The sequence below is a fragment of the Adiantum capillus-veneris genome, chromosome 26 (assembly GCF_014529385.1).
Source record: "Adiantum capillus-veneris isolate H3 chromosome 26, ASM1452938v2, whole genome shotgun sequence".
Taxonomy (NCBI): domain Eukaryota; kingdom Viridiplantae; phylum Streptophyta; class Polypodiopsida; order Polypodiales; family Pteridaceae; genus Adiantum; species Adiantum capillus-veneris.
Window position 1 is genome coordinate 48,000,379 of NC_140956.1, and position 7,229 is coordinate 48,007,607.

Consider the following 7,229-nt stretch of genomic DNA (forward strand, 5'->3'; position numbering starts at 1 on the left):
TTTAGACACACAAGCACCATAGCTTAGTGCATTAGCACATCATCATTGTCATCAACAGAGTGGTGCCGCTCGTTAGGGATCACAGGCACCTATTGTGCCACCACACAGAGCGCACGCAGCACTAGCGCCACCAACGATCGCTTCAGCAATGCCCAACAAGACACCCTTACACATGCGCCATGTCCATGGAGCTTCAGGAACCCCCCACGCTTTTAGATTTCAATGGGCTAGTCTCCTTGTAGTATAAATTCCTCTCAATGCTTGGCAAGGCTTTCACATATGGGTTTTATAGCTGCCACGTGGCATGCCCTGCTCCCTTCACTCCTTGAGGGACTCCAAATCCCACCAAACTTTTTCCAATGAAACTGATTTTTTCCCCCCTACTTCCTCTACTTGCCACCTTTGCCTCAGTGAACCCCTTGGCAAGCTATTGAATACCATCGAGAGACCAGATTCTTGCATTTAATTCGTACTAACCCCGTCGCATTTAGGCTTTCTCGAGACTGTCAACCGAGCCGTTCAAAATAAAATAAAAATCATATGGCACCCTGCAGTTGCCACCACCTGCCAACTTCAATCTCCAATACCTCCCTGACTCTGGACTCCAATTAACACATAGTCGCGTCCTGCTCACTCCTCATGTTTAGCACTAGCTCTGAAAACCTTGTCAACCTTCAAAAACTTCCCATAGGCACTTTTTCCAAGGCGATCAAACCGACTCAGAATCGACCCCGACAAAACTTCAACTGGTAATATCTAGCACTCTGGAGCTTAGATTGTCAATCTGAAAAGATTGACAGGCTCCATAAATCAAGTACTACACAACCATAACTCCGAACTGACTCATACTACCTGGCATCACCTGTACTATCAGTCTCAGATCTTGGTACAAAATAGAGTTTGAGATATTGGTACGGCCAAACTGTGTCGATCTATGGAAGTGCAGGAAGTTGAGGCATGGCAGTTTGCAGGCAAATGGCAAGGACCTTGAGCAGATATTTGATGGAGCTAGGTACACCGAGTTGGAGCACTCGCTAGTCAAAACTGCAAGTGTTTTTTTGCTATCACAGGTGGCAGGAGCATATGCTTATATCCCAAGGTTGGGAACGAGGCAAGGGGTGCTGGACGCAGGTGCCATGAAGTTTATGCTATGGGATTTGGAGCGAGATGTCTGCAGGAGACTCTACTTGCCAGGGTATGTATGCTACAACATGTCCATTGAGGGCTATTGCAAGTGAGTGCAGCTCAAGTTTCATGACGGTCGTAGTGCTCTCAGTGGGGTTCTTTTACCCAAGGGCCATCGATATCTGGGATTCTTTTCATTGTCCGACCAATGGCGATGGATCTTGAAGAGAAGCATACTTTAAAGTGCATGAAACCAAATGTGCAAAGCATCATACTCTGTGTCCAATGATTATCAAGGGTCAATCTTGGGTTTGTGACCATGAGCCCTCAACATGAGAAGAGGTTCTTGTTTAGGAGGTGTCAAATCGGGGAGCAGTCTTGGTGTGGTCGCTTCATATTTGCTCGTGAGGTGGACGGTGCAAAGGCGAGAAGGGGAGCCGAGTTGGAGTTCCTTTTGATACGCAGTAAAAAGCTTGCCGATCGTGTGCAGGGAGGCCAAGCCCAAAAGCTTGTTAAAGCTATTAAAAAAAAAAACAACATGTTGCTGTCATGCTGCAGTCGACGAGCTCGCTATGCAGGGAAAGGGCAGCCACCTGGATGATTTGCATGAGGAGAAGCCGGCACTTGGGCGTGCATGAGGACGAGAAGGACAGAAGGGGATGCCGGGGATCCAAAGGGGCACGGCAGTTGCATGAAGAGGGGGAGTCGGGTCAGCTCTTGCAGAAGGGAAGGCGACCAATAGCGAGGTCACTATTGGCCAAAGGGGGGCGACCCTCTTGCAGAGCAAGGCCGAGAGCCTGTGTGGTGTTGGCATGGCTGAAAAGGTAGTAGCTTGGAGGAGTCGCCACGAAGAGAGGGGGCTAACTCTCAAGCAAAGGGTCGGGCAGTTGAACAGGAGGTGAAGGGCGCCACTTGGGGCTGCAGGAGGGCCGCCAAGGGCCGTGAGGAAGGCGAGGAGTCAATTGGAAGGTCCTGAGTGCTGTTGAGGAGGGCTGGCCTGAGGGGCCGCCAGTGAAGGGGGTGGCGTAGTGGGCCACGTAGGAGATGAGCCACGGGGTGGCTGCAGTACAGGACGGGAGCCGAGAAGGAGGGGGTGGCCGACCATAGGTGTGAGAGTTGCCAAAAGACGGGCTGCAATTATGGCTTGAAGCGGGGAAGCATGAGGCAGTTGTGGGTGAAGGAGCGCTGAAGGAAGGTGTTGCAGGGCAGCGAGCAAAGAGGAGGAGGAGGAAAAGCCACGGGGTAAGGCAGGGAAAGAGAGGACGGGAGCCGAGAGCCGAAAAGGAGAGGGTGGCCAGTTATGGCTTGAGGAGGCAAGGCTGCATATTGAAACCAAGTCCGACTTGAGGATTACATGAGAAGGACTCATTGGATGCTGCATCAAGGCGGGATTGTACCTGTTTTGCAAATCGAATCAACTTGACATGCCCACATGCTCGTTGCTTGTGAGGAGAGATCATTCCGGATCATATTGTTTTGTCTTTCGCTCTCTTGCCTAATGTTATCGTGTCTATGTATACCTCCAAGGGTGATGGTTGTATAAATGCTTTCTATACGGATGTTTGTGTTTACAAGTCTGCAAGCTTGAGGGCAAACAGGTGTATGTCAAAGATTGGGTAGGAGTTTTCTAGTATCGATTTCTATTGAATTGCCTATTTGTTACATGGTGCTTTACAGTGTTATATGGAGGTTATCATAGCATGCTTTGCAACCGGATCTATCTAGTCAGGGTTGGTCGGGATCGGGCTTGGGCATTAGTTGTTTGCAGATTGTGTATATGGATGTGTGTTTGCTAGGGGATAGGGGTACTGTGAGATCACTGAGCTAAATAGAGGCATCGAGTTTATGTGCTGGTGGTTTTCCCATTTCCCTCTTTCCATCTTGTGGTGCTCCCACTAAGGATCCACTGATTGCTTCTTGACCGAGTGTTTGTGAATCAAGATGAAGCAGGAATTTGGTCCGGTGTTCAAAGGAGACGAAGATGCTGACGAGTGGATTGCCAATTTTGAGTTGTTTATGCTGGCAGTATTACAGATTTCTAATGATGAAGCAAAGCTCCAAACTCTACCTTTGGTGCTGCGAGGTAAAGCAAAAGTTTGGTTCGATGGCTTAGAAGATGTGCACAAGCAGAACTGGATCGGATTTCGCGAGCAATTTCTACAAAGGTATAGAAAGGTGATGTCGGCTTCGGAAGCAGATGCAAATATCAAAGGCTTGCAGTAGGACATAAGTGCAAATTTCGATGCTTTTGTTGCTAAATTTGAAGCTTATTAGGAGGATTTTGCGACTGCTACCCAAGAAACCAATGCGGGCTACTTTAAGCTGGAAAGGTTTCTATCATGCTTACATCCCTATGTTCAAGAGAGAGTGGAGTATGAAGATCCAAGCACTTATGACAAGGCTGCCAGAGTCGCTAGAGCAAAGAGTCGAAAGATGAAGAAGAAGATAGAGGCAGGATTGCTACAGTCGGTAATGATGATAGCCAATGGGCCTAAGCCCAGACAGATTGATGAGCATCAAGAGTAAAAGCTCCTTTTTTTCTTGATATGCATTTGATCAAAGCACGTGAAGCTGATGCCAGGCTAGAAGAGGTAGAAGAAGTGCCAACAAGGGCTCAAAAGGTGTAGAGAGGCATATTCAGGGTGCCACCCAGTTTCCTTCCTCAAGAGGACGAGGTGATAGAAGATCTTAAAGAAGAGGTGGTTGTTCCAGAACCAGCAATGGGGAAGGTAGAAGTGGTCCAAGAATTGGCAAGATCAAAAGAGGAATCCGGCAGTTCTCATAGCTCCAGCAACAGTTTGGATACAAATGCTACATGGGAGACGGAGTCCATGTCTTCTAGGTATGAGACTGATGATGTTTTTCATGTGGAAGAAGTGGAGAGCAATGTATGCGAGTTGCCTGCCAGTCATTTGAAGGTCGAAGAGAAGTATAGTGTTTCACCTTGTGTGAATTTTCCAGTTGAGCAACCCTATCAAATGTTGTGTGATGGTGAGTCCCTATTGGAGGAAGAGGTATGGTTGGATTGTGCATCCAGTTTGATTGAAGAGCATGTGTTTGAGAATGACTTGCAGGAGCTAGAAGCAGAAACAATGGTAGGTCAAGTTGATTTGTCTATGCAGGGGGTGGGGCAACCTTACCTTGGTGAGCATGTCGAGGTGTGCTTTGAGGTTTCAGAGTTTTGTGTGTAGCCGTGGAAAGTTGACCCCGTCAAATGACTCTATGGAAACTGATACAGATACAGCCTATGAGAGTGAGGCTCCATGCAAAGAGGAAGGTGACACCAACCTTGCAGGTGATGAGGTATTTGAACAGGTTGAAGCTCTAGCAGGTCATGCTCTTGAGGATAAAGAGATGATTGTGGAGCCATTTACAAAGGGTTTGGATATAGGTTTACAAAGGGATCAGGTTTGCTTGTCTATGCAGCAGGCTCAAGCAAATGGCATGGTTTTGAAGCTATGTGTTGGGTTGTTGATGGATATGTTGTTCCAAGTTGTTTTTCAAGGTGTACTATGCAGGTTTCAATGCTCATGTGATGAAGATGATGATATGGAGGGTTCTATAGCGGATGGCATGGTAGCAGTTTATGATATAGGTGCTTCAAGTGATCAGAAGTATGTTTATGGTTGGCAGCAAGGGTTATAGATGCAGGGTGATGAAGTTCCAAGCTATAAAGAGTTGGAGGGGTGGCGAGTTTATTGTCCTGCAAGTGCAGCAGAAAGCTTGGATATGCATGTTTTACAGGTGGATGGCCACGGCCAATGTTTTATATTTGATCCAGGTGGACTCTATGTCAAGCTTGGGGGAGCCTTGAGCTTTCAGTTTGTCCCTGGCGGGTGATGCAATAGCAGATGCTCTTCTCTCTATATCTAACCTATCTATATCTAACCTGGCGGGTGATGCAATAGCAGATGCTCTTCTCTCTATATCTAACCTATCTATATAGCCACTATCATTTTTCTTATGCAGTCTCTAGAGATATGTTATATCATGCTCTCTATACATACTTATGTTACCTAAATAATACTGTGGTTGAGCATGAATGCTCAACGAGGGGGTGGGTAATGATGGTACAGCCAAATTGTGTCTATCTATGGAAGTGCAGGAAGTCAAGGCATGGCAGTTTGCAGGCAAGTGGCAAGAACCTTGAGTGGATATTTGATGGAGCCAGGAGCCAGGCGCCAGGTACACCGAGTTGGAGCACTCGCTAGTCAAAACTGCAAGTGTTTTTTTGCTATCACAGGTGGCAGGAGCATATGCTTATATCCCAAGGTTGGGAACGAGGCAAGGGGTGCTAGACACAGGTGCCATGAAGTTTATGCTATGGGATTTGGAGCGAGATGTCTGCAGGAGACTCTACTTACCAGGGTATGTATGCTACAACATGTCCATTGAGGGCTATTGCAAGTGAGTGCAGCTCAAGTTTCATGACGGTCATAGTGCTCTCAGTGGGGTTCTTTTACCCAAGGGCCATCGATATCCGGGATTCTTTTTATTGTCCGACCAATGGCGATGGATCTTGAAGAGAAGCATACTTTAAAGTGCATGAAACCAAATGTGCAAAGCATCATACTCTGTGACCAATGATTATCAAGGGTCAATGTTGGGTTTGTGGCCATGAGCCCTCAACATGAGAGGAGGTTCTTGTTTAGGAGGTGTCAAATTGGGGAGCAGCCTTGGTGTGGTCGCTTCATATTTGCTCGGGCTTCTTAAGAGCTGAGGTTCACGGTGCAAAGGCGCGAAGGGGAGCTGAGTTGGAGTTTCTTATATACGCAACCAAAAGCTTGCCGACCGTGTACAGGGGGGCCAAGCCCAAAGCTCCCCATGGATCTTTGTATTTTGTAGTAAACAAATTTGGATATAATGCACACAACTCCATATAACTTTCTTTATCCTACTTGGTTAGATCTTCACCCAGCATGTCCTCAACCTCTTTAATATCTAGACTACAAATTGAAGCTTGCATACCATTACTGAACTTGGTCAAATCTATTATGACTACAAATAGATCTGTATCCAGCTTTAGCAGGTCCTCATTGCTCTCCTTCTCTTCAACACTAGTAGACCCTTCTGGAACCTTCTCTATCACCTTCAACTTTTGGATGAAAACGGATCTCCCTGGTCTTCAAGTCGAGCACAATTTGCCCAGCATTATCTTGATTTGGCAAAGTGAGAATCCATGTTCCCCAATCTTGTTTGGCCCCAATTTCCAACAACCACGGTCTCCCCTAGATGATTGGATAAGCATTCTCACATGTTTTCATAACAAAGAAATCAATGAGTCATTCAATACCCATAACTTTTACCTTCACATCTTGGTCCACTCCCAAACATCAAGCTTTGGCATGGTTTATCATCCTCATCTGGACATTGTACCTAGCCATAGATTTGATACCAATATCTTTCATAGTAGACTCTATTATCACAGACACCGGAGCACTACCATCAGCACATCAATGGGACTCCCCACCCTCTTAAGGCTAGATTCTGTACAACATGCACATTACCTTTTGCATGGGGTAGCCGTGTACTAAAGCTGGTTAACCATTGCCTGCTTAACTTGGGGTTCAGTGCCAACAATTTTCCAAAGGTGATATTAGTCTTTTGGTTTTGAACATCACTCACCAGATTATATTCGGGATGACCTCGCCCTAGTTGAAACTCTGTCTGCTTGATCTTCTGTCGTTGTCTTCTCTTGCTTGACTCTGGCTTCTCTTTATCCTTGTTCACTTTCTCTTTGCCTTTCCTAGCCCTGGTTTCTCCCTCCGTCTCAGTCTCCCTTTCACCTCTTTCTGTTTTGTTGGCCATAACATCGACTTCTGGTCAATCAACACCAATAATGTTAACCCTTTGCACTTCATCATTACCTAGTGGAGCCAATGGGGCCTGATTTTCAACTATAGACTGCTCCCTTTGACCATTAAGTTGTGCTTATCCTTGGCCTCAACCAAATAGAGGGTAGATGCCACCTCTCTCCCTCGGTGGATGAGGGTAATTTGGAGCATAATGGTCCTCCTCTCCACAATTTTAACATATACCAAGCAATTGTCTAGCCTTGCCTCTTCCAGCCCTTGGTTGTCCTCTGTCCATAACACTTAAACATA

The 7,229-nt window shown here is 46.5% G+C and overlaps 1 pseudogene; it reads left to right on the forward strand.

Annotated features, from left to right (window-relative positions):
- The first annotated feature begins 934 nt into the window (after positions 1-934).
- On the forward strand, positions 935-6,254 carry LOC147423388 (uncharacterized; annotated as a pseudogene).
- Positions 6,255-7,229: the final 975 nt, after the last annotated feature.